At 36.5% G+C, this 25,025-nt stretch overlaps 1 protein-coding gene and 1 long non-coding RNA gene across 10 annotated transcripts in view; one reads left to right on the top strand and one right to left on the bottom strand.

The window, feature by feature from the left end:
• SYT1 (synaptotagmin 1) overlaps positions 1-25,025 on the bottom strand; it is a 542,097-nt gene that overhangs the window by 223,079 nt on the left and 293,993 nt on the right. The window lies entirely within an intron of this gene.
• LOC140602795 (uncharacterized) overlaps positions 1-25,025 on the top strand; it is a 311,552-nt gene that overhangs the window by 232,019 nt on the left and 54,508 nt on the right. Inside the window, exons 4-6 of one of the 6 annotated variants that reach the window (XR_012005706.1) lie at positions 9,519-9,593; positions 12,040-12,109; positions 14,134-15,163. The exons of 3 other annotated variants lie outside the window; for them this stretch is intronic. This is a non-coding gene — a long non-coding RNA (uncharacterized lncRNA). Of the gene's footprint in view, positions 1-9,518; positions 9,594-12,039; positions 12,110-14,133; positions 15,164-25,025 lie in introns of those variants that run through there. 2 more of the 6 variants (XR_012005705.1, XR_012005703.1) reach the window with 2 other exon arrangements.

Genomic DNA, 25,025 nt, shown 5'->3' with positions numbered 1-25,025 from the left:
ACACACACACACACACACACACACACACACACACACCACTAATATAAATAGAGGAAAATTATAAAGTCAAACTGAAATATATGAGAGAGATTTTTAGACTGGCATCTTAATATAAGAATTTTCGAGGCTAGAGGTAGAAAGAATAGGGAAAATGTAGTTTTACTAGAAAGTTTAAAGCTTCAGTCAGAGAAAAACAAATCCATATGATTTCACTCATGTGGAATTTAAGAAACAAAATATGAACATAGGGGAAGAGAAGGAAAAATAAGATGAAAATAAGGAGGCAAACCGGAGGAGACTCTAAATATAGGGAACAAGCGGAGGGTTGCTGGAGAGGAGATGGGGTAACTGGGTGACAGGCATTAAGGAGGACATGTGATGGAATGAGCACTGGGTGATCTCTGCAATTGACAAAGCATTAAATTCTATCCCCGAAAATAATACTGTATATGTTAACTAACTTGAATTTAAATAATAAAAATGAAGTTTAAAGCTGCAAAGATGAAAATAATAACAGCGTACCTAATGGAATGCCCTTCCAAGTTTTGCATGTTAGAGCAGATTAAGTTCAATGTGGGGGAGGATTGGTAATTGAGGAGTTGAGAGAGCATTTTCAGTGGTGAAAGATGGAGGCCTGCTTCAAATCCAGGGTGAATATAAAACCTACACAATATTGGGCACACATTGTTACTGAATCTTTTCTATCACAAAATGCTGACATGTGAAGAGCGAGAAGGCAGCTGGTAGGGAGAAAATGGATGTAGAGCATTCAGTGTTGAAAAAGGGGAGTGTGCAAAATCATGATGTTATTCATGATCACAAGTAAGCAAGCAAGCCAGCATTTCACAGAGGGTGTTGGAGAGAAGAAAAGTCTGTAGAAATCAGCTGATGAAGATGGCACTTTCTAGAAGTCCATCATCAAAGACTGAATATAGTCCCGAGTGAGAACACAGCCTTCCGGATGAGGGAGGCATGGCCTGGCATTGAACAGACTAGAAGAACGGAGGCAGCGAACAATGCAGGGAGTCTCTGCTGCCCTTAAGACTTGTCTCTGGCCATGCTGGTTAGAGACGAGGACCACCGTCTCCGTGAGGGGCGCCTGGGACTCGATGCCACAATGTCAGCTAATTTCCGAATGTCTACACACAAGGTCCGTAGCACCCCAAAGTCATGCAGCCTTCCCCTTTCTTACATGACCTGTCTCCATGACGTCTGTGTATTTCCTGTGCTGCATATGTAGTTTAGACCCGACTCCTCTGCTGTTCACAACCAGATTGAAAAAAACAAAAGTGACTTAAGTCTTTATTATCTTTATGAAGAGGCCTAAAAAAAAGAGAAGAAACTAGAACAATTTCTCCCCGTGTGGCCATTCTGTCATCTTTCTCACTTAACGTCTTCTTTCTGGAAGCTTTTATTTACATCTCTTCTCCCTCGACACTTCTCACCATAGACATTTGTGCTGTTGCGTAAGACAGAAAATTCCTATAAAATTAATGTTCAACTTGATTTAGGCATGAAATTCTAATACTGTCCAGAGAGGGATCATGCTGTTTCAAAATAATTTTTGGTGTAATTCTCCAAACAAAGAAACCATTTATATCAATAAAATACTTGTTTTCTGTGTATTGCATAAAAATCAATTTATATTCAAATATTTTCCTCCTGCCAGATCAATGTCTTTCTGAGAGCTTAGAAACAAAAGTACCGTAGAGATTAACTGTGAGACATTTGGCTCTATGAAGAATAATAAAACAGAAAATAAAATATTAATGGGAGAGCAGAGCAATGCTGACAAGAACACTTTGGTAGCTGTGGGTCACTTCTGAATTAACAATTTTCTACCCCTGTTCTTGAAATGGATGGATTTCCCCTCCCGCAGTCTTGATTTACTTATTCATTAACTAAAGGGATTAGTAAAATTAATTAGGGCATAAAAGTTGATATAAGTACTAACCACCACAGACAAGGAGCTGAAAATATCTACTTTTCCTCATGGTTAAATCCTAGAATTAAATTACAAAATGAAATTTTATAACAAATTTCTACAAGATATTTACTTAGAGTTTAGGAAAACTTGCATGAAATGAGATGAATTCTTTCTTGTTTTGGTCTAAAAGTTTAATATTTAGCATTTTCTGTTATTTTTACCTTCTTTTTGGGGGACGGTAGTGATGTTTGTTTGCCTTCCTTATTTCTTAGCCGTTTTATTTGTATCTATCACTTTTTTAAGCAGATGATGATGTTTATTCATCAACATACAGTGCTACCTTTTAAAAATATGAATTTTCTCTGAGGGATTAAATTTGAATAGCTCTAGAGCATTACTCTCAGAACGTGCTTGGGTCTTAAATTTTAGGCACACACATGTTAACTAATATCGGTATTTTATTCGTTCCTTTGCTGATGTCTGGACAAGCTAGCAGATGTGTGAAACGGATCAGGGATTTACATTCTGGGCTGAGGCAGCTTTGATCATATAGGCTAATCTCTAAGCTTAAAACTTGGTAAAATTATGGCTTTAAATTTCTTCTTATCACTACTTTAAAAAAATAGAATTTAGGGGCACCTAGGTGGTTCAGTTGGTTGAGCGTCAGGCTCTTGATTTCGGCCCAAGTCATGATCTCGGGGTCCTGGGATGGAGCCCCACCTCAGGCTCCATGCACAGTAGGGAGGCTGCGTGAGGATTCTCTTTCTCCCTCTCTTTCTGCCCCGCCCCCTGCACGTGCTCATGCTCTCTCTCTCAAAATAAATAAATAAATCTTAAAAGAATAAAATTTATATTGATGTTCTTGACCATATTGCCTTTTTCACTGCTTAAATGAAATGTTCTTGACCACTTTCATTCCTTTCTTTCTGTTTTCTTATTCCCTGAGCCAGACGAAACCTTAGTCTCTTGGCAGATTAAAACTTCCTGGTTATTCTGTATGAGATAGGACTTTGAGTTCACTTACAGTTGGGCTATTATTAGTCCGCCATGATTTCTGTCCCTACCCTGAGTTTTACATTAGGATATTGCAACAAAAGCAACCTAGAATTCGATGTGGCCTAAGGATTCCATCAGATTCCATCTCTTCAAGTTGACTCATGTTTTCTTGGTTGTAGGTTTACCAATCTCCTAAATCTTAGAATATTTCTACATACTACATCTTTCTAAATACAAATTATCAACTATACATGGACCCCAAAGAAGACATCAGGTTGCAACTGAATGTTTTTTTCCAAAAATTTCCAACCTTAGACCTGTAGAAGGAGAGTTACAGAATTGCATCCTTTAATTAACAATTTTGAGCTTTTCAAGAACACTTCAGCCACATCATGTCAAAGCTAAAATCAGCAGCCTTCCAAAACCATGAACACAACTTGACTGGTTTTGACAGTCTATTTATTAATTGCTGCCAAACTATAATTATTACTGCATTAACGTCACGTATCTACAGAGGAGCAGTGTCAACTAAGCATCTGCCTTTCAAACTTGAGTATAAATGTATTTCTTTAGGTTTTATCACTGATCTTTAATATTCTTAATATTTTCAGGCAATTTTATCTCCAACCTCAAATAAATTGTAGGAACTGGAACTAATTTGTTCCTCTAATTGATTGACTCTCTTACCTCCTGTTGTGTGTACAATGGATGTCATCCCAGCTGTACGGAGCAACGGGAGGGAAAATATTAATCACAGAACAATTAGCTCTGATCTAAGTCTCCCCCCTCCCCACCTTCAGGAAGGGAAAATAGCCTTCCCCAAAGTTAAAGGGACACATTTCCTCTCTGTAGTTACTGCTAAAGGAAAATAAATATAGGTTAGACTCATTTCCCCCAGCATATAATTTAAATTCTAAATTAGTGTTCTTGAAATTTGGCAGGAGCACCTAGACATTACAATTAGGATTCGACCCCCGTGAGCCCTTCACAGTTGCATGTACCTGTTTCCATAGTCAACACATGTTAGTGCAATGAGTTGTTTCTCGGTATGCTTTAACCCCCAGGCTGAGCAAGGCATGTGTGTTCACAATTTTATTTCCCTTGCCTACACTTGGCACATAAAAGTTGTGTAATAAATATCTGTTGAGAGAATGAATGAATGAATGAATAGAATTTACAATCTTCAAATATAAACAGTGCCAGCAGTTTGAAGTTACTTGTGCTGCTCGCTGGAGGCACTTCTAAGTAATCCATACATCAGCAGTTTTAACCTTGTCTTCTATAACTTTACATAACCTTATAAAAAGTAGAAAATTTGACTTTTACATTTGTGTATTTTCTACCTTAGCCCCTCCCAAAACGAATGGCATAAGAAGGTTGATCATGTGATGGAATTCTAAATCGGGCACATTTTGATCTGCTATACCCAAATCCTTGCTTATCTGACTCGGGGCATTCTCTTCTCTCCCCATAATCAATCCCAAAGCCTGATGATGACCATGTGATCACCTTCTGGGGTGTCACACAGTTTCCATGTTTTTCTGAATTTCATTATTCTCACACTCCCCAACCCCAGCTTGCTTGTACTGCATTCTCCTTTCCAGGGTTCTCTCTCTTTATTTGAGTTACATGGTAGACAAGGGATAACATTGAATTAAACATCTGAGAATCTGACTGTACTACTTAACACAAGAAAATATGACATTTCTTTTTAAAACAGATATTAAAATAACTATAGATGAAATTTTCATTTTGGTGGAGTGAAGTTAAATTTTTTTTAAGTTAAAAATTTTGAAAGCAGATTATAGACCAAGGATAGGAAATGATTCAAAAGTTAAGAAGGGAAGGAGACTGCAAACACTGTTTCAAAGGTTTTTGTATTTTCTACAAATGTAGAAAAGCTGCTACTGAAGGTACCTCAGGTGTCCACATCTAATAAAACAAGGGGAAAAGGAAAAAATAAAGACCCAGAAAGTAGAGAATAGATTTCATGTTATAGTCTGACATGCCCTTACACATTAAAAGGGATAACAATAAATATGCAAAATGTTAACAATAGGGATTTCCTCATTTATTTGTGTTCCGATCAGGCCTCCAAGGTTAACAGAATTGGTGTTATTAAAGTTTAGGAAAGTAGCTTTATTGAAATGCCAATTTTGTATCTATCCTCCTGGCTTTAAATCCAAGCAGGCAGGATTCTATTGGCAAATGTGGCCTCAGCATTAAGGCATTCCCAGCAGCTGGGAATTGGTTTTGCCAGCTTTGCACGTCAAAACAGAAGTTTTGCATGGAAGTGATTTATTTACTACCAAATAACTAAGAAAGGACTGAGAGATTAAAGGGTGTAATTTGGTTGAATGATGTGCACACATACAGTTATCTTCTTAAAAAGTCTTCAAAAAGTCTGTGTGTGTGTGTGTGTGTGTGTGTGTGTGTTTCTGTCTGTTTGTACACACAGTTATTTTCAAAGTGAGGTCCTTGGAACAGCCACAGTTCTATTATTGGTAACTCAGAAATGAAAATTCTAAGCCCCGCTCCAGATCTACAGAGGGTGGAATTCTGCGGTCTAGTTTAACAAGCCCTCCAGGTGATTCTGATGCATGTTTATTTTTGAGTAGTTGTATAATTAAACATAAGCAACATCGACCATACCCACCCAGAAGAAAAAAACAATTAAATTTTTTCATACGACATGGCTTCTAACTCAGGGTGATTATTTCACCTAGATCTCATACTAAGAAGAGCGATCTCTTTCAACGTTGTGCTAGATTTACTGAGACGGGAAAAATTAGCCTACTGAATTTTATGGTAGGCTTATTTTCAAGGGTTATTTAGACTATAGATAATTTATGCTTCACATGCTCACCCCGCATAAAACACTTCTGTTCTGAATGAATTTAGACAAGTTTCAGTGCTTAGCAGGGACTTGAAATTCAGGATTCAACAGAAGCTAGATTATTACCGTAATAAGAGTCTATGAATTTTATAGCCAATTACATTTTCAAATTCCAGTTTTTAAACTAATCTGAGGCTCTGTAATTCTAATATGCTCCAGGGTAATTATTTATCAGAGCCTACTGGGATTTAAAAATACTTAAGAAGTAGTGAAAAATAAAACAAAAACAAAACAAATAGAAAAAGCAAAAATGGTTGGAAATTTGAAGACATAAAGAAGAAAGATAGTTAAAGTTAGCTTCATCCCTTTTAAAAATATTATTATACAAAACAAGATATATTTTGGTCATGGTCTTGATGGATCTTAGTAGTAAATAAAAATAAGAAAATAAGTAACTTAAAATAAATTCTTTTATAACAATTTTTTTTGAAATTTTTATTTATTTATGATAGCCACAGAGAGAGAGAGAGAGAGGGAGGCAGAGGGAGAAGCAGGCTCCATGCACTGGGAGCCTGATGTGGGATTTGATCCCGGGTCTCCAGGATCATGGCCTGGGCCAAAGGCAGGCGCCAAACCGCTGCACCACCCAGGGATCCCTCTTTTGTAACAATTTAAAGAGAATTTAGAGTAACTTCTTGGTAGGAAACACACTGAATTTCTACTCATTTAAATAATTCATTATATTGATAGGATCCCATTTGCCCCCAGTTCTGGCAAACTTTTTGCTCTAAACTGTGCTTCCACAAAATTCTTGACTACCCTAATCATTTTAATGCTTTGAGTTCTAAGTCAACCGTTTCCTTCCCCTCTGAGCCAGCCCAGTTAGAATTAATTTAGTAATTTATTTTTCCAGTACTGGTATCTCCTGTGTCTTACTGCCTGGCATGGTATTTATTGCTTACACATACTTTTCTTATGTATTTCTTGAGAATCTGGTAGGGGCATCATTGCATCCCCTTAGGTGTAGAACAATCTTTGGTATAAAAAGAGTGCTTTAAAAAATAATTTCTTGGACTTATTTTGTTATGATATGGGGTTTTCCTGAAATTTATTGGAAAGGTACATGGACTCTTTCAGGCTATTAAGAAATTTAGAGATCCTTAGGGCAGTTTTCTATGGCGTTGTGTGGAGCAGAATGTAGGATCACTTAAGTAGAACTGACCTTCATTTAGGTATGATTTGCCAGTTTGAATAGCCACAGTTTTGAAAGGAATCACCTAATTCTAGAGAAGCATTTGTGAAAAGCACAGACAGTGATATCAAATTATTGGAAAGGAGGGTAGGAGAAAAAATGCTAACTTTGTGTCAGAGATCATTGAGTCCTCATATTTGAATAGAGGATAAATGCATTCACATTACTCAGTTCTTACAACGTTGGGTGATGTTTGGGGCATTCTGTCCTTCCAGGAATGGGGGAGAAACAGTCAACAGTCTGGTCCCCTGAGCAAGCCAGAATGATTTCACAAAATACTCTACTTATAACAAGATCAGCGTGGGCTGTGGGAAAAAGGTCATACCCACCACCATCAAAACAAGTGTATTTTTCTTCCTTTGTATCCTTTCCTTTACATCTGGGCATTCACATTAGTATACTTCTGCACCATTGACAAATGAAGTACTTTCTTATTTCACCTTCATCTGCATTTCTTGAACAAGCACCTGAGCCACAGATGTTTTATACATGTGATCTGTAGACAGATTCTCCTCTGACGCTAGTTATGTCAGATCAGGCACCAGATAAACTAGGCTGCCTTGATGGTGTTAGCTGGTGGGTGTATCAAGGAAGCGTTAAAGCAGTGACTTTCCTGCTTCCCCATTCTTTTATTTTTAACTCATTGGGAATAAGATCTTCGTTCTTTTCATCTTTTATAGTCTCTTTCTCAAGAACTTACTCTTCTTCCTTCTCACTCAGAGTCCTTACTACATACTTTAGATGTTTTCTGGCCTTCTATACCTTCCTTCCTTCTTTGCATGCCCACCTTCTTTTCTTATTTTGCCAAAGTATCACCCCTCTCTTGTTTAGTTAACACAAGAATAATGCTACTGATACACATCTAAAGAGAACAAGTCATAGGATTTGGAGTGAAAATACATTTTTACCCTCAGATCTGATCCTAATGTTACCTATTAAAGGAGGGTTTTCTTTTTTTTTTTTTTTTAACTTCTTCAGGTAGAATGAAACTTTTTCCTCCGTATAGCTGTTGTTGGATATACAGCTATTGTATGCACACATGTGTACTCTGTTCTTATGGTAGTACATACTATGCATATGGCAATCATCCTTTTATGTCTTAAGTTGGGGGCATTCAAGTATATATCCTGTCTTCCACATTAGATCAGCAAGTACCTCACTAATTGAGATCTTATGGATGTGTGAAGTTCCTGAGTCACACTAAAGTAGTGCCCAGTTCAAGTTTGTTGATGGCAAAAAATTAATCACTTATTGCTCATTTTTTGGAGTCTGGAAAATGTTCTAAAATTCTCCTTAAAATCTCAACAAATACCTCTACCTCCATCCTGGCACAATGAAGTTCATGCATCCTCACGATTTATGTATTAGGAGGTAGAAGAAGGAATAAAATGTTAATTGCATAGCAACTGAAATATCAGATGTCATACTGTAATTATGGATATTCAATTAGAAGGAGTCATCATTGAAAGGAATGATCTCTTCTTTAGTCCACAGGCTCCTCGTGTCCTAGAATTTACCACTCTGGAAGACTATTTCATGTGTGAGCCATGGAACAGCAAAATAATTAGATTTTTTTTAATGGATACTCTTGATAAGTAAAATTTAACAAGGGAGAAAATCTCTTAAGTATGTGTACTTAGGGATTAGGAATATCTATATTCAATCTATCATCAAGTCATTCCTTATTTTATCATTGGCTTTGATAAGGCAGTAGTGACTTATGTGGAAACACCCTGTGATTAATTTGAATTTAGTAATAATAACAGCTGCAAGTGTAAACAATAATAGGATACTTGAGAAATGGAGCAAAGAGCTTGCATATATTCAGTGCAAATTAGGTGCCAATAATATATGTATTATGCAAGCAACTAGGCTCCTGATCCTCTCTGCTCCAAGACTCACATTCTAATTCTCATTGGTAAGTGAAAGGTAGAACTTTCTTTGCATAATAAACATGAACCTTTTTGCTTTGGTAAGTACCTGCTCATTATTAGGGGCATAGACGCATCTGTCTAGGTAGAGACGTGTAATAGACTACTGCATCAGAAGAATGTTTGTGGGACACAAAGTCCTGGAAAAAGGAGCAACTGGGAGTAAATGATCAATTGCTGTAAAAATTAGCCTTGCAAACAGAACTAATGAAAAGCTAGGCTTTTAGAATTAATCCATGATGTTCCTGAATGATGGCTGTGAGTGAATGAATATAAATCACTTTCCAAATGAAGGGCATATTGTCTAAAATAGCTGAAAGTCATTTCTCCGGAAGAGGAGAATTAATCTGGAGAATGAAACACAGAATTTTCCCAGTGTGGTGGAGTGTTGCATCCTGAGAACCTGGGGATTGAAATGTATCAATTTCGAATGTCGTGACTTGGACCATCTGTGGAAAACAGTGGGGTGATAACTCTGGCTTCTTCCACTTGAAATGAAGAGGTGTGTGTGTTTTGATGTAGCTTCTTTTATTGGGGTCTTTTAGGCCTTTCAACATTAATCTTATCTTGTTTTAGGTGCATTTAAACAAGTCCTTGATCTTCCTGAGAAATCTGATCCTTCATATGTGATATACAAAGGAAAGGAGGGGAGTGAGTAACACGTATTTTTTAAATACTCTGACTTTATGGGTGTGCATGCCATACTCCAAAGTTTACTGATAGGTTTGGCAAAGAATTGATATAAAGCACATAGGGATATACAAATGATTCAGAAGATGAAAAGGTAGATTTTTATGAGGATCTAGTGCTGCATTTATTTGGGTATTAATCATCTAGACTGAAGGAAGAAAATTCTAGAATGGAAAGCAATATGGCAGTGTGATTTAAAAAGTGGCCTTAGGGGAAGAACTGCTTATTATCTCCTGTAGTACTTTTTTGCTTGTGTCTGTGTGCTTATCTAAGCTTCAGTTTTCTCATGGGTAAACCAAGGATAATTATATCTTCTACATTATGTTATTGAGGGGCTTAAATGAGATTTACAAATGAAGGACTTAATGTTTGGCACATAATAAGCACTTGATAAACGTCAGCTATTATAGAAATACTTAAAATCATATTATTCACATTTTCAGTTATGACAACTGTTTAATATATCTGTAATAACATGAACATAGGCCTTAGAATTAAATAATAGCTAAAATTTATTAGAAGCTAACTAAGCACTTCCATCATTTGATATAATTCCTTCCATGGTAGGTAGTGCAATGATCTTCATTTTATAGACGAAAAAAGTAAAGTATATATAGATGGCATAGCTTATATAGGACCACACAGCAAGTGGAGTGGTTGAGTTCAAATTTATATGAAGATTGTTGCAGAACTATTTAAAAAACATGCTCGAGCTTTCTAATTTTAGAGGTGGAAAATAACATTCGGAAAGGACCAGTTGCTTCCCAAAGTCAGAAAGCTAGCTGTGGCAAATCAGACGGGTTGGTTTTCGATTTTCAACCGACTCATCTTTTTATTCAATTAGCTTTTTCTGTTGTTTTGTTTTGTTTACTCCATTAGCTGTATTGAAATTAGTGGAAGTTGATGGAACTATCACAGAAATATGAAATCTGAGTGAAGAAAGACTTCCAGAGTTTGAGGATCAATGCTTTTAAAATAGTGTTATTGATTTTTGGTTTCTCATAAGAATAATGAAATAGAATTCCCCCTATTCCTCTATGCATTTTCATAAACTTGAGAAATTTCCAGTTTTCTCTCCTTGGCATCTATCTCACATTCACTGGATTTTTACCTGGAGGTCTACCATTACTGATTGATTCATTCATGTTGATTATTTCCCCTCTTTATTCTTCATGGGGATGGGGGAGGAAGTAAATTCTTTTAGTAGCACTGCAAGATAGAAAAAATGTTAGCTAGAAAACCACACTTGGTCTATAATAGGAAATGAGGAATGAAAAAGGTAAAGCAGGACAAAAGAAGGTGAAGCCTTATTTATAGCTTTGCCTAAGGTCAACTCTTGTAAATAAGTTGTTATAACATATACTTTCCTCCTCCATAAGGATGCAATAGGGGTGAAGGAAGTCAACATAAGTGAAAACAATATAAGTCCTTAGAAAAGGGTTCAAATCCAAATTACACCTTTTTTTTCTCCTTTAAAAATCAATTTGGCATGGCCACTTTCAGAAAAGAAGAAATTGCTTTTGAATCATAGATCTGAATTCTAAAATCCAATCAAAAACCTTGCACTCAGATGTTCCAGATACATTTTTTATAAGTTTCAAATCCATTTTTCATAAGGCCTAAAATGGAAAAAAATCTGTCATTTGTAGAATGTCTCCATTCTAAAAATATTTTCTGGTACTTAGGGCTTTTCACTATATTGCATGCTATACATTTCTATAAAAATCTCTGGATGAGTAAGAGAAATGGAATAGAAAATTGATTTAAAAAATAGCCCAATAAATACAAACGTTACAAGACATCAATATGGAGTGAATGAATTATTTGCAATTCAAAAGGAGTAAACTGTTATTGCACATGAGGGAACATTTTCTTTTAAAGATAAATTTGTTTCCCATTGGGGTCCTGACATCTCACTGAAAGAAATGTGGAGATAATGAAACAGGACAAATTCTTTAAATGATACAAATGAGAAGAATTAGGAGGAAAGAGACAAAATGTGAACATTAGCTGGTGCTTTCCAGTAATGGAGATGCTGTGGTAGGCTGTCTTGAGGGGGAATCAGAATAAGCGACTCTCACATATCATGAAGATTCTTCATGGACTTGGGAAGTTACTTTTTTGTTCACTACCAGTTATGTCATCTTTGAAGGGAATTCTTGTCTGCCCTCTTAGGAAAAGAAAAAAAAAAAACAATCTACTAGAACAGTGAGAAAGCTATTTGTAGGGCTCTTACTAATCTTTCATGAAGCCCCGTCTGCTCTATTAGAAACTAAAAATAACACAGGGTGATACATGAATATGCAATGAAATATCAAAGCTGCTAGCCCAATTTGGGGAGGGGGAGGTTGTCACTGATACGATAGGGAAATTATCAAAATTAATGTGATTTTATGAAATCCATCAGGAATTGAATCCCGGTGCTTGTCAGCTGTTGAGATGCAAGTGATAGACAAGCATAAAAACTAAAAGAGAAGGTAAGGGTGCTGAGAGTATGACTTTCTTAACTCTACCTGCTACACGATGATGGGAGAGCTAGCTGGTACAGCGCTCCCTGAGCAGCTGCTGCTATGACCTCCCTATTATTCCCATTTTTATGCTCAATGACTTTTTAAAAGTTATTTTGGGCACAGTTCTTGGGCTCCATCCAATATATATATTTTATTCTTCACTGGTATATTGCCATTTGAATGGGCTTAGAGAGTTATGTAAAACAAACCAGATGGCAGCCGTTTGGAGTTTGAGATACCTTGAGCTGTGGGGGGGTGTAGAAAGAAAAAAAAGAAACAATAAAAAAAGCAAAAACCAAGTGTAAATAAATAATGTTTAGAAGAGATGACTCTATTTCTTTTGTATCTAATTAGCAAAACACTCCTAAAGTTATATATAGAGAAGACAAATGTTAGGTAAACTTTTAAATGAGACCAGATTAGATGATCTTTTAAGGAGGAAAAACAATAATAATATTTATGTTCATCATCTCCAAGAATTGGTGTGTCATCACAGCTAAAGGGCCTGTTAAGTATTTTAACATGACTATTTTTTGTCTTCTGCATGGATTGAGAAAATATGAAATTGACATTCACTAATTATTCATTTGCAATGAAAATAAATCTCAGGCCTTAATTGTCTACTACTTAGACGATGACAAATTATATTTTCAGGAGAAATCTGGCAGGAGGAAGTCTATCTCACAGCTAGTGTGCGGTATGGGAAATGAGGGGGCTGTGAGTCTGCTTCCGACTTTACCACTTATTGGACGTTTAATCTTTGGGGAATCAGCCTCTCAGAGATGTTTTTACTAAGTGAAATTGACATCAGGGACAGAATTATTTCCTTCCTTTCAAAGAACTCTGAAAGTTTCATTTCGTTTCTAGACCCGAGGAGAATAAGACATTGAAAGGCGGCACATAAATAAAAACCCTATCCTAGGAAATAAGCTACAGGAACAGGAACACAATTCCAATGTTCCCATTGTGCATTTGAGGAAAGAAAGTGCCAAACTGTATAGAACTTAGAAGCAAAGTCTCCTACACACTCTCTCTCCACTATTCCCTGAGGATAATTCTTTACAAAGTGATGGCTTACATGTAACAAACATAAGTAAAATGCAAATAAACCATAGGTATCGTGTACATAATGAGGAGGTTTGGATCTGCAGAACTGATAAAGTGAGTAGCTGAATTTTATGCCATGTCAGTTAAAAGTATTTTATACTTTTGTAAAATCCAAAGGATCCTAGAAAATTATAGCTAAAGAAAGAGTAAAGTCCTAGAAAATGTGAATATGAGGGGATCCCTGAGCCTCAAAAAAGTCCTGTAGTTTCAGGAAAAAGGAGATGGAGGAGCTTGTTGGACAAAGAAAGATGACCTAACAAAAGCTGTAACAGCAACGTGAACTCTTTTTGAGGACTGAAATGTCAGAAGATTAAACATTTCAATTCCTGACATGCTGTAGGATTGCATTTCAATTTCTGTTGATCAAACATTTTGAAGATTTTTTAAAATAAGAACATCTCTCACATTTTCTTTTTTTAAATGTTTATTTATTTATGATAGTCACACACAGAGAGAGAGAGAGGCAGAGACATAGGCAGAGGGAGAAGCAGGCTCCATGCACCGGGAGCCCGACGTGGGATTCGATCCCGGGTCTCCAGGATCGCACCCTGGGCCAAAGGCAGCCGCTAAACCGCTGCGCCACCCAGGGATCCCCTCTCTCACATTTTCTAATGGAAATTAATGGAAATACAGGATATGCCTTATAAAAAAGCATGGATAGTTAACTTTTGCTATAAAATACCTAATCATTAGATGATAAGTTACTTGGTTAGGTGAAACTGGTACATATTCATGGATATTTTCTAACCAGTTTTTTTTTTTTAAAGTATAATGCTATTGTTAGGCATCTTTAGTCCATACCACTTGTATATAGCTAATTTAGTATATACCACTTGTATATACTGGTAGTATTTACTTTTGAATGGGTGACTCTTTTTTTACAGGTATTTGTCATTTATCTCCAATAAAGGTGTCTGCTTCTTAAAGAATTGGACCATTCCTTCTGCAGTGCAAGCCAGTATAAGAATATGGACTGTGTCCATGATTATCTGGGTCCTCTGAAGAAATCTAGCACAGAGGGATTTTGGAAGAGTGAGATGTCGTTTTGTAAACTATCAGACTAGAATCACTCCAGCATGCATCCTACCTCAAGCATGTTTGACAAACTTCTCCATACGAAACAGGATTGCCTAGAAAAATAGTCTGGATAGATAAAAGTGTAAGAGGATGGGTGAAGAGTAAATAAAGTGGCATTTTATTTTTATTATGATAGTCCCTCAGCATCTACTTGCAATTCAAATATGTGACTCTTCATCAGCATTGGTGATTGAGTTCATGAGAGAAGAATTAATTAGAAACCTATGAAAAATAGAAAATGATGTCTGGGGTCCTTTCCTGAGTGTTACTAGTGCTCTTGAGGATCAGTTGCTACCGACTAAAATGGTCCTCTCATAGAAGAGAGGACCTGGCTCCCCATCTATTCCTGATGCTAGGTAACATTTCTGTTTGCAAGGGAAGATGTTCTTTCTCTGTAAGAATAGAGCCCATGTAGTTTTTTGTCAGGAAATAATAGAAATTCTGAGAACTCTCAGAAAAAAGTTTCCACCTTCACTAGACTGAAAGAGAAGTTTTCAGTTTCTAATTTATTCTTTCCTAGTGAGTCTAAAACAGAGTGTGCATGTAAAGAAAGATAATGTTGTAATCAGTGGGGTGCAAATTATATTTCTACTCCTATGCTTCTGTGCCTAGATACAGAGTTAAATTATTTTACTAGGGAAAAAAGCTGAAACAGAATTTAAGAACCTATTTAATTTTGGTCAATTTTAGATGTCCTGAATATTGGATATCCTCTCTTAAATAGAGTTTAGGGTGATATTAAGTTGTATCTGTAAAGCTAGAAGACACATTGAGGATAACCATTGGTGGTGACAGTTGCAATGCCAAAAATCTTTAATACTCAAATTAAAGCCATCTCATTATAATCTCTCTAAATTGGAGTGGGTGGGGGAGAGCTTGCTGATGGTCATATGGCCAGAAACTGGAGATGCTGACTTAAAGCCCAGGATTCGCTTGCCAGATGCTAGCTCAGCCTATTTACTCAATACATTACTAAACCAAACTCTTGAAGGGTTAAATGAGTTGTCTAATGTTACATAATAGTAGGGTATAAATTCCATCTGGAACTCATATGTTGTTAAGTGACAGGCTATAGCCTGTCGCACAGTTATAGATGTAGAATTATAACCTAAAGAGTTTACATGGCATTTGAATGAAAGGGCAAATATAAGTGAATTTTGGACTAACAACCAAGACTCCTGTATGCTTCCTACCAAATGATATATAATACAGATAATGAAACAGTCTAACTTCCTCCTTGTATTCATGATTTAAATAAAAATAATTATTTGGTGATTTTATAGCAAAATGTAGGCAAAACTGCAGAATGTTGCCTCACCCAGGGAGGTTTGTTGCTTCTGATATTTTAGGAAGGTGGCTAGAAAAATGGTGGCTGGAAGAGGCTGCGATTTGGGCCTGCTGTGAGCGGCTGAAGCACAAACACATTGGAAAGGAGTCGTAATTTGTAGATTGTGCTTATGCTTCTTGTTATGAGATTTTAAAAAAATGAAGTTGTTTCCTATAATTATGCCCAGCAGGCACAGAACTTACTACCTTAGTGCTTGCTCGAAAACTTTAGTAAGCATTGATTGACCCTTGAGAACAGGCCAGAAAACAAATAGAAGGTACAGATCTCAACTGAACATTATGTGTTTGCCCATGGAACAAAGAAGATTAGAAGAATGAACTTGAAGGGAGAACTATACGGTTGGATGTAGGAGAGGCTGTGGGAGAATGTGGTTTATGTTCCTCTTCTAAGAGAGAACCTAAGCCAGAGTGGGCCCTTTAGCCTGCAGCTGGGTTTTTCTGCCTTGGCACTGTTGGCGTTTTGGACTGGATAATTCTTTGTCTAAGAGGCTGTCCTGTGCATCTTAAGATGTTTAGCAGCATTTCTAGATGCAAGTAATGCACCCACGGTGGCAACCAAAAATGTTGCCACATATTGCCCCAAATTCCCTAAGGCAAGATCACCTTAGTTTTGAACTGCTGGCCAAGATGAACAGTCTTTTTATTGAAGACAAAATATCAAAATAATAATAATAATAAAAAAAGACAAAATATCTTCTCGCCTGTCCATCTTAGTGTGTCCGCTAAAAGCTGGTAAACCTATACAGCACCACTCACTGCAAGAAGCTACACGTGCCATAACATCAAAGCCAGTCCCGGGGCAAAGGTTTGGTCTGGCTTGAATTCTTAGCACCCAGAATAGTGATTTGCATATAGTTATTGCAAATAAATATGTGCTATAACTCAGGCAATGGATGTGTGATAAGTATTGCCAAAATTCCTGACTAAAGGACCATAGCATGTTTGGTTTTATTTCTGAATGATTACTATAAAGGCCAGGTTACATCAGAAATTGACCTACATAATAGAAGCTGTAACAATATTATTGTAGACAATATTTAAATATTCACAATTGTTAGGCCTTTAAAAAGAAATAGAGTTGATTTCTAACACATGTAACAGACCATTGTTAATGCCATAACCAAGGGAAATTTGAATATAGTAATATGATGTAATTTTTCTTTGGGTATTAGACTAAGAGAGAATCTTTTCAGGAGAAATGCTAAAGGAAAAGTTAACATTTGTGTTTTTAATTATAGTTTGGACATCTGCTTCCAGTCAGTTAAAAACTGTTGCTTTGATATGTATTGGTAGAAGACATGGTGGCCCATAAATATTCTGATATGCAGTAATCCAAAAATAAAGTCCTAGAACTACGTGGCATGTAATCTGAACCTACCTATGTATCTATTTACCTTCAGACTTTATGCAATGGGCTCCTTAATGTGCCATTTTCATAATCTAGGAGACATATCCTCACATATGGTCCTCCACCTTCTTCATCTGGTGAAATGCCCAACTAGGGTTTATGAAAGAACTTTCAGGATTTGAGGAGTTGGGACTTACTAGAGAACAAGAGAGAGAAGGAATGTTCAGGAGGAGAACTGTGATAGCAAAGTGTCCTGAAAATCACGGAAAGGGAGGCAATAAGTAGTAGCAAACTTCACAGTGAGCTTAAGGAGGAGACCAGTGAGAGAATACTGGAATTAGGTTTAGAAGTCATTAGAAACTTTTAAGACAACTTTAGTGAGATGGAAGCCAGATTGCAAGGGCTCAACAAGAGAAAAAACAGAAGCTGTGATTTTAATACAGGCCCTTTCAGAATTTTGCATTTGAAAGGACAAGACAAAGCAATAATTCAAGGAAATAGGATGAAGGAAGCTTTTTTTAGAATGTGAGAGACCTAAGCATGTGTGTAGACAAAGAGAAATTGCTAGGAAAAAGATTAAAAAACTTATAAGCTAAAAAAGAAATGATTTATGAAACATAACTCCACAGGAAGAGTGTGTGGCTGTGTGTGGGGGGAGGGTTGGGGCGTGGACAGTTAGCCTGGAGAAAGAGAAACAAAGAGCGAAAATTAAAATGTAGGAAAGGGAGGATAGAATTGGTCGAAACTCTAGTTGAAATATTTTAGATTTTCTCATAAAGTAAAAAGCAAGATCAGCTGAGAGAGAAGATATTGAGGGTGGATTTTCAGATTCTGGATCTGGAGAAGGTGGTACCGCTGGGTGGCAGTGAAATCCCATTGATGTCACATGAGAGGAATCAAGTGGTTCCAGGCACATGAGTTGATCTTTCATACTCTGTGGCTTAAGAATGAGGACTGAAAAATAAGACTATGGGCTCTTAAGACCTGTTTAATAGAAATAGTAGAAATTTAGAAAGGTACAGGGTTGATATGTAGACTACTGAGAGCCCTAGGAAAAAAAGAGAGAGGAAATTATATTTTGAGTAAGAAATAGCACCATATTGCAAGAAATAGTGTGATGCACATTCAGTCTTTTCTTTTTTATTGTCAGTACTTCACCGATAAATCACTGAGATTTCTTCCCACTCTTAATTTCCAACATATGAATTATTTTGTTTTATTTTGTATTTTCCAATAGTCCATGAGAAAAGATATCATAAATACTATAGTCTCAAAATACCGCTTATCCAGCTTTGTTTAGAATTCTAGTTTGGCTTTGTTTCTGCAGTAGCACCTACCACCTTTATTATATAAATTTGAGTTTGGAATCAGGAAGTGGTTATATAAGAAATTCTTATTTTAACATTTGTCCTAAAAAAAACTTTTATTGCTTAATATTGAAACAGTTAATATTTTAATATCTACAGAGACAAATAATGATTTGGTTATTGTGAGAAGTACAATGGTGGAAGTCCAAAATGGCATAATATCTGTGGAGGGGACTTTGGTAATTTTTGAAAAAAAAGTATACATTTTTGGTAATCCCTGCCTCTGCTATCCTACTTCTGGGAATTTGTCCTAAAGAAACATATTTAAAAATATAAAATTGTATATACAAATATAATAATTATGGTACAATATTGAAAAAAGCCCCTAAATGCCATTATAACAGATCAGCTGAGTAATTCTGATATATCCATAAATTGGGGTACTATAGAAACCCTCTAAAAAAAAGAATAAAATATTTCTCTCTAAAATGCTATGGTGTGAGTTTCAGGATCCATTGTTAAGTGAAACGCCATAGTGGTATATAATCTAAGGACATAAAAGAATAGCTAAAAATATTGAACTTGACGTGGTAGGTTTGCTGTTAACACAGCAAACCTGAAGTAATTCTGAAACTGTTTTGTGTGTTGTATGATAGAGGAAATGGTAAATAAACTGATGTTGTTAGATAGTAGTGTCCTCACAGTGGAAGGTGTGAAATAGGCATATGAGATGGATGGGAAAGGTGAGGAGGAAGCCTGTGGTGTTGGATTTGACTTAGACGTAAAGTTTGAATGCAGGCTCCATGCCCAGCCGTGGAGCTCAATGCGAGGCTCAATCTCACAACCCTTAGATCAGGACCTGAGCTGAAATTAAGAGTCAGATGCTAAACTGACTGAGCCACCCAGGCATCCCAGGACTTCTTGTTTCTACGTCTGGGATAGGGAAGGTGCAAGGCAGACCGACCTTATTATGTAAGAAAGTAAAGACATGCTCCAAATCTGTTGGGACATGTCAAGAAGACACAGGAGTTGGGCTTTTAGGGGCTCCTGCTGGAATAATTTAGGACAATGTGAGCATGAAAAAGAAAAATGATGATAATAGGTTATAAAAAGTTAAATAAAAAAAAAAAAAAGAAAGAAAGAAACCATGAGCCCAGGGTGATGCTATTAAGTGAAAGGACTAAAACCTCGTTCTTCACAGCAGAGGGCTGTCTCAAAATGTTAGAAGTAATAATAAAAGTAGAAAATCACCTTTTTTTTTTCAATAGCCAATTTAATAGTGATTCAGGCCAGAATCCAGAGATGCAAAAACCATTGTGGAAAAGGGGAAGAGGATATTAGTTATAAAGATACAAGTGAACCTTTACAACAGAGCTGTCCAGGGCATTTTGGACAAGTGGGGACATTTACATTTAGACATTACATTTGATAATATTATTATACCAATTATACCAATGTTCCAGACCAAGTGTCGGGAAATGGTGTTGTGGTTATGAAGAAGAATATTCTCGTTTTTATACCTAAGATACGTACTGAAGGACTTAGGGATGAAATGCCTACGACTTACTTCCATATGGTTCAGCCAAAAAAAAAAGTAAATAGTTATATAGACACAGCCAATGTGGCAGAGTATTACCATTTGGTATAAGCAGACGGTATATGTGTGCACTATTCCTTCAGCTTTTTTTTTTTTTTTTTTTGGTAAATTTAAAGTTTTCCCAAATGCAAAGTTCAAAACTATAAAATGCAACAGCAAGAACAAAACCACCCCAAAACGTATCACATGATTGCAGATTGTAGAGTTTAGGTTAAAAAATCATGCTGTATTCATTTAATATTGAGAAATGGTATGAGGTATTGAGCTGCATGAGTTAAGATCAAATGTAATAACTCATGAACAATAAAGCATTTCCATCTGGAGAATCATCATCACTTATGCGACGTACTCTGGGTAGCATTAGATGTCCTGCTCCTGAACCCTTGAAAATCTGCAGACAGTGCCATCATTTACATCAAGAGTGCCTTCTCCAAATCAATTCTGTGTTTCCTGAGCTGAATTCAAGAAATCTGAAGACAAATAGTGTGATAATAATCAAATGATAAGTGGCACCAATCATTTTCAAATTGAAGTGATTTTAAATACTGTATCAGTTTGACACAGTCAACTGTGATGAGTGAGGCTCTCCCTCGAGGTGTTTAGAAACAAAACCAGATATTAATGTACGTTTTTCTAGGTGGCTAGACATGTTCATGCCTGCCAGGAAAGGGGTAAACCAAAAGGCCTTCACAGGTTCTCCATGGCCAAACTGTTCGGTTCTTCCACATATAAACCATGATAAAGATGATGAAATTGTCTCTACTCTTGCCTTGGATTCACAGGAAAATAATTAGAGTAGCTACCTCATAAAGCCAATTTGCCATGGAGATTCAAATAATGAATTTCAGTGTCAATGAAGGATTTCATTGCCAAAGGTTTGAATGTCCCAAATGTGATGTGACTAAAATTTACTGTTAAATATATTTTTAAAGATGCGTGCAATAAATTTAAAAGCTGTGCTTTTATAAAGATTTTGAGAAGGATTCCTTCTAGTGGCATCTTGATTTATCCTGCTTTGTCAGCAGCCAAATTAAAGTCTCCCAGCTAAATTTACCCATGTGACCTTACAGACAAACTGAGACTAGATGCAAGTCAAGTCGAAGTATGTATTACATTATTACTATACTGATGAGCATATGATGAAGGATAAAACCCAGAGCACCAATAAAATCACGGCAGAAAATATCCATTACTTTCCTATGATCAACCAGGCCTATGTCGCAGATGTTATTTTCTATTGTGTTTCCATTAGGACTAAAATTGAATACAGTGTAAGGCCCATTATTTCATGGTTCCTTATTGCATTAATTTCGATAGAAGACAGGCTAAATCATGTTTCCCAGAGCATAACACATATAGAAGACAAGCTGGAATATAACTCCATTAGTTTAGAAGTGGAGAGCAAATCAAATCCCTCCTATGTGATTTTTGAAAATACCGTAAAATGCTTTTCACAGAAGCTTGATGAAACTTAAATGAATACTCACTATAAAATAAAACATTCCTAAGAGTGTGATGGGCAGTACCTGTAAAAGTCATCAAACTGACCGCTGGATGGCACCGTGACCACATTAGATTGTGTTGGCAAGATCATGTGTTTGTCTCTAAAAACTCACATCGTTAACAGCAAGCTCCAATAGGGTGATGCCAATTCCTGATCCTAATTATAAAGATATTGAAGGAATATGATTGTTCAACAATCATACTGGACTGAAAATGATTAAATTATGCCGCCTCCTGCACTGTCCACGGTTCCTTGCAGCTGGTCTCTCAGACCATGGTTTTCTTAATTTCTGTTATTGATGCTTTGCTCACATCCTTTTTCTTACTGAGACTGCTCTTCTTCCCCAGGTCGCTTAAATTCGGGTCCATTCCCTTCTCAGTGTATCATGCCCAGCATGTTACTGACTGCCTGCATTTCATTGCACCTTGTAGTAAATCCTCAAATCTTTCTTCTAAACTGTACCTTTTATTAACTGAAACTTCATTTTCTCACTGATGTCCCTCGCCTCTTCTTTCCTTAGAAGGCCAAAAGAGTAGCTGGGCATATTGCCCGCTCGTCACTACTGCTTTCAGACGATTAACCACGAGCACTTACCACTTAAGTTTTCTGTACTTAGGGTATTTAATTCTTCATCCGTGTCACAAACAACTTCTAGGATAGGTGCCCATCTTCCTCCACCAGCTTATACTGAATTCTGCTAATATCCTTGAGGGATTTCAATCCATTGACGAACCTCTGCATTCTGGTCCTCACAATTCTTTTATTTTTTTAAAATACTAATTTCTCATTATCATTTGGGTTTCATCTCTGGGCATTGTTCCAGTTTCTGTATTACACATTTTAAAATTCTTTCGCTGTGGCCTTCTGTTTTCTTTTCCCTGTAAATTTGTTCATTTTCTCCTTCTCTACCCCTCCAGGCTGTGACACAGATACCGGTTTCATTTGTCCAGCAACTGAGCCTGAAACCTACCATGTCTATTTGAATAATATACTGTTTCCACAGAATCACATCCACTGAAACATATACCACATGTGCTTGCTAATCTTAAACACCTTATGATGACTGTCTATTCCTTGCCTCCCAAATATTAATAAAGAGAGTCTTAAATCATTCTAAGTTCATTAAAAATTCACTTCAGTGTCACCTGGGGTCCTCTATGATGCTTGGGAATTCTTCTGGCTTTTTCTTTTTTTAAGATTTTATTTATTTATTCATGAGAGACACAAACACACACACACAGAGAGAGAGAGAGAGGCAGAGACACAGGCAGAGGGAGAAGCAGGCTCCACGCAGGGAGCCCAATGTGGGACTCGATCCCGGGTCTCCAGGATCAAGGATCACACCCTGAGCCGAAGGCAGGCGCCAAACCGCTGAGCCACCCAGGGATCCTCTGGCTTTTTCTTCTGGACTTTCTACCAGGCTCCTCAAGGTAACCCTGTTCTTTCATCTAGCCTAATTTATATTATATATTATATATATATATATGAATATATATAGAATATATATAAGAATATATATAAGATAATATATATAAGAATATATATAATATATGTGTAATATATAATATATAAGTTTATATGTAATATATACTATATATAACATGTAATATATAATAATATATAATATATATAATACATATATAAGAATATATATATATATATATTCTTCTTTTAAGTTTATCTCAGGTACTACCTCCTCTCTGAATTATTTCCTGATCCTCCCACCGTCTGGACCCTTCATCCTTTGAACTCCATGCATGTTGTCTCTGTTGGAACAAGAACACTTACTTTTGTCTTTTCCCATCTCTTAGAAGGGGGAATTTCCATTGCACTTCCCAAAGGAAAATTAAGGGGAAGAAACTTCCATCTTGTTGGCTCCCTTCTTCCATCCTCCCCAGGGGAGGAATGCCTGGCCTGATTGATGAATTTGGGGAGAGAAATTGAGCATGGGTGGCCTAGCGTAGTCTGAGGTTCTTACAGTGCATTTGCTTCTCCAGAGAGGGTGCATGCTGTTGGATACGCAGTGAACTTACAGAGGACTATACCCCACACTTTCAGGGATCATTGTAGATTTATAAGCACAATTTATTTATTTATAAGCACAATTCAAAGAACTACATTGAGGTTACCCATTTAAGCCTCATAATGCAATTAATATGCTCCCTAAAGCTATTTTGATCTGTAGTAGCTTAATTCCTCAGCCTACCTCTCCCATGGTTTTGGACTTTGAAGGAAAAGTCCAAATTAATTAGTCATATTAATCAGTCCCCTTAAATCCCAAGCATTTGTATGCCTTTTAGGCCACATCATTTTATTTGCCAGGAATCTCTCTTATTAGATGCAAAACTCCTTTTTTGAGGAGATCAGTTTGCACTGATCTGCACTGTAGGTAATACAATCTTGATACATATTCATTGAACTATGATTCCAAAGTGAAAAGGCATCTGGAATCTGAGACTGTATTGTTGACAAATGATCACAGTATTTTCAAGGGAAGATACTTCTGCGTTAGGCTTAAGAGAAAATGTCTTACTCTAAAAATAACTGAAAGAAGTGCAAAATAGATCATGGAAGTTCCAGAATCAAAACTGATTGAAAATGAAGAACCATAATTCGCTAGAACATTGATCCATCCTAAAAGTGGTATGAATAGTATTTTTCTAGATCAAATTTAGTTCAGAGCATTATCAATATTATCATATCAGATTGTCCACATGTAACTAATCCTAGTCCTAGAAAAAAGTCTAAGAAGAGAGCAAAAAAACAAAAACAACAATTATAGCAAAAGACCCATATAAAAGATCTAACCTTTTCCAATTACCAAAGCCTACTTTTAAGTAGATATCAAAGTTTACCTCATCACCCAGATATTATCTTCCTAATTTTTCACAATGATTTTTCTTGTTTTTCTCAATAAATGTTTTACTCCTTTAAAAGCCTTTAAAAATGAAGTCCTAACATAACTTGAGTTAGATTACTCAATATATATACTTTGCTTGAAAATAAAGTCTGTGAAATCTTTTTTAAAGATTTAATTATTTATTCATGAAAGACACAGTCTGAGGAAGAGAGGCAGAGACATAGGCAGAGGGAGAAGCAGGCTCCATGCAGGGAGCCTGATGTGGGACTCGATCCCAGGACCCCAGGATCATGCCCTGAGCCAAAGGCAGGCGCCCAACCGCTGAGCCCCCCAGGGATCCCAAAGTCCGTGAAATTTAAGTAGTCCAAGGTATTTAGAACCAACCCCTTTATAAGTAATCAAAAAAGCACAGTGAACTAAAATGTTACAACATTTTAAAAAATGTCTATATCTCTATTTAGAAATGACTGAGATATATTTCAAATTCATTTTGATTTTTTCAGTTTTGATAGTTTTTCCTCTATTGTAGAAATCAAGAAGGTATAAGTTTGCACAATGATTCAGTAAAGATATCTTATTAAAAATAAATGATTTCTTTACACTTCTAAATTTTTTTTAAAAAAGATTTTTTTTTACTTATTTATTCATGAGACACACACAGAGAGAGAGAGAGAGAGAGAGAGAGGTAGAGACACAGGCAGAGGGAGAAGCAGGCTCCATGCGGGGAGCCTGATGC

This window comes from Canis lupus, chromosome 13 (genome assembly GCF_048164855.1).
Source record: "Canis lupus baileyi chromosome 13, mCanLup2.hap1, whole genome shotgun sequence".
Taxonomy (NCBI): Eukaryota; Metazoa; Chordata; class Mammalia; order Carnivora; family Canidae; genus Canis; species Canis lupus.
Note: the sequence above shows the minus strand (reverse complement) of the source record. Positions and strands in the feature narration are given on the sequence as shown.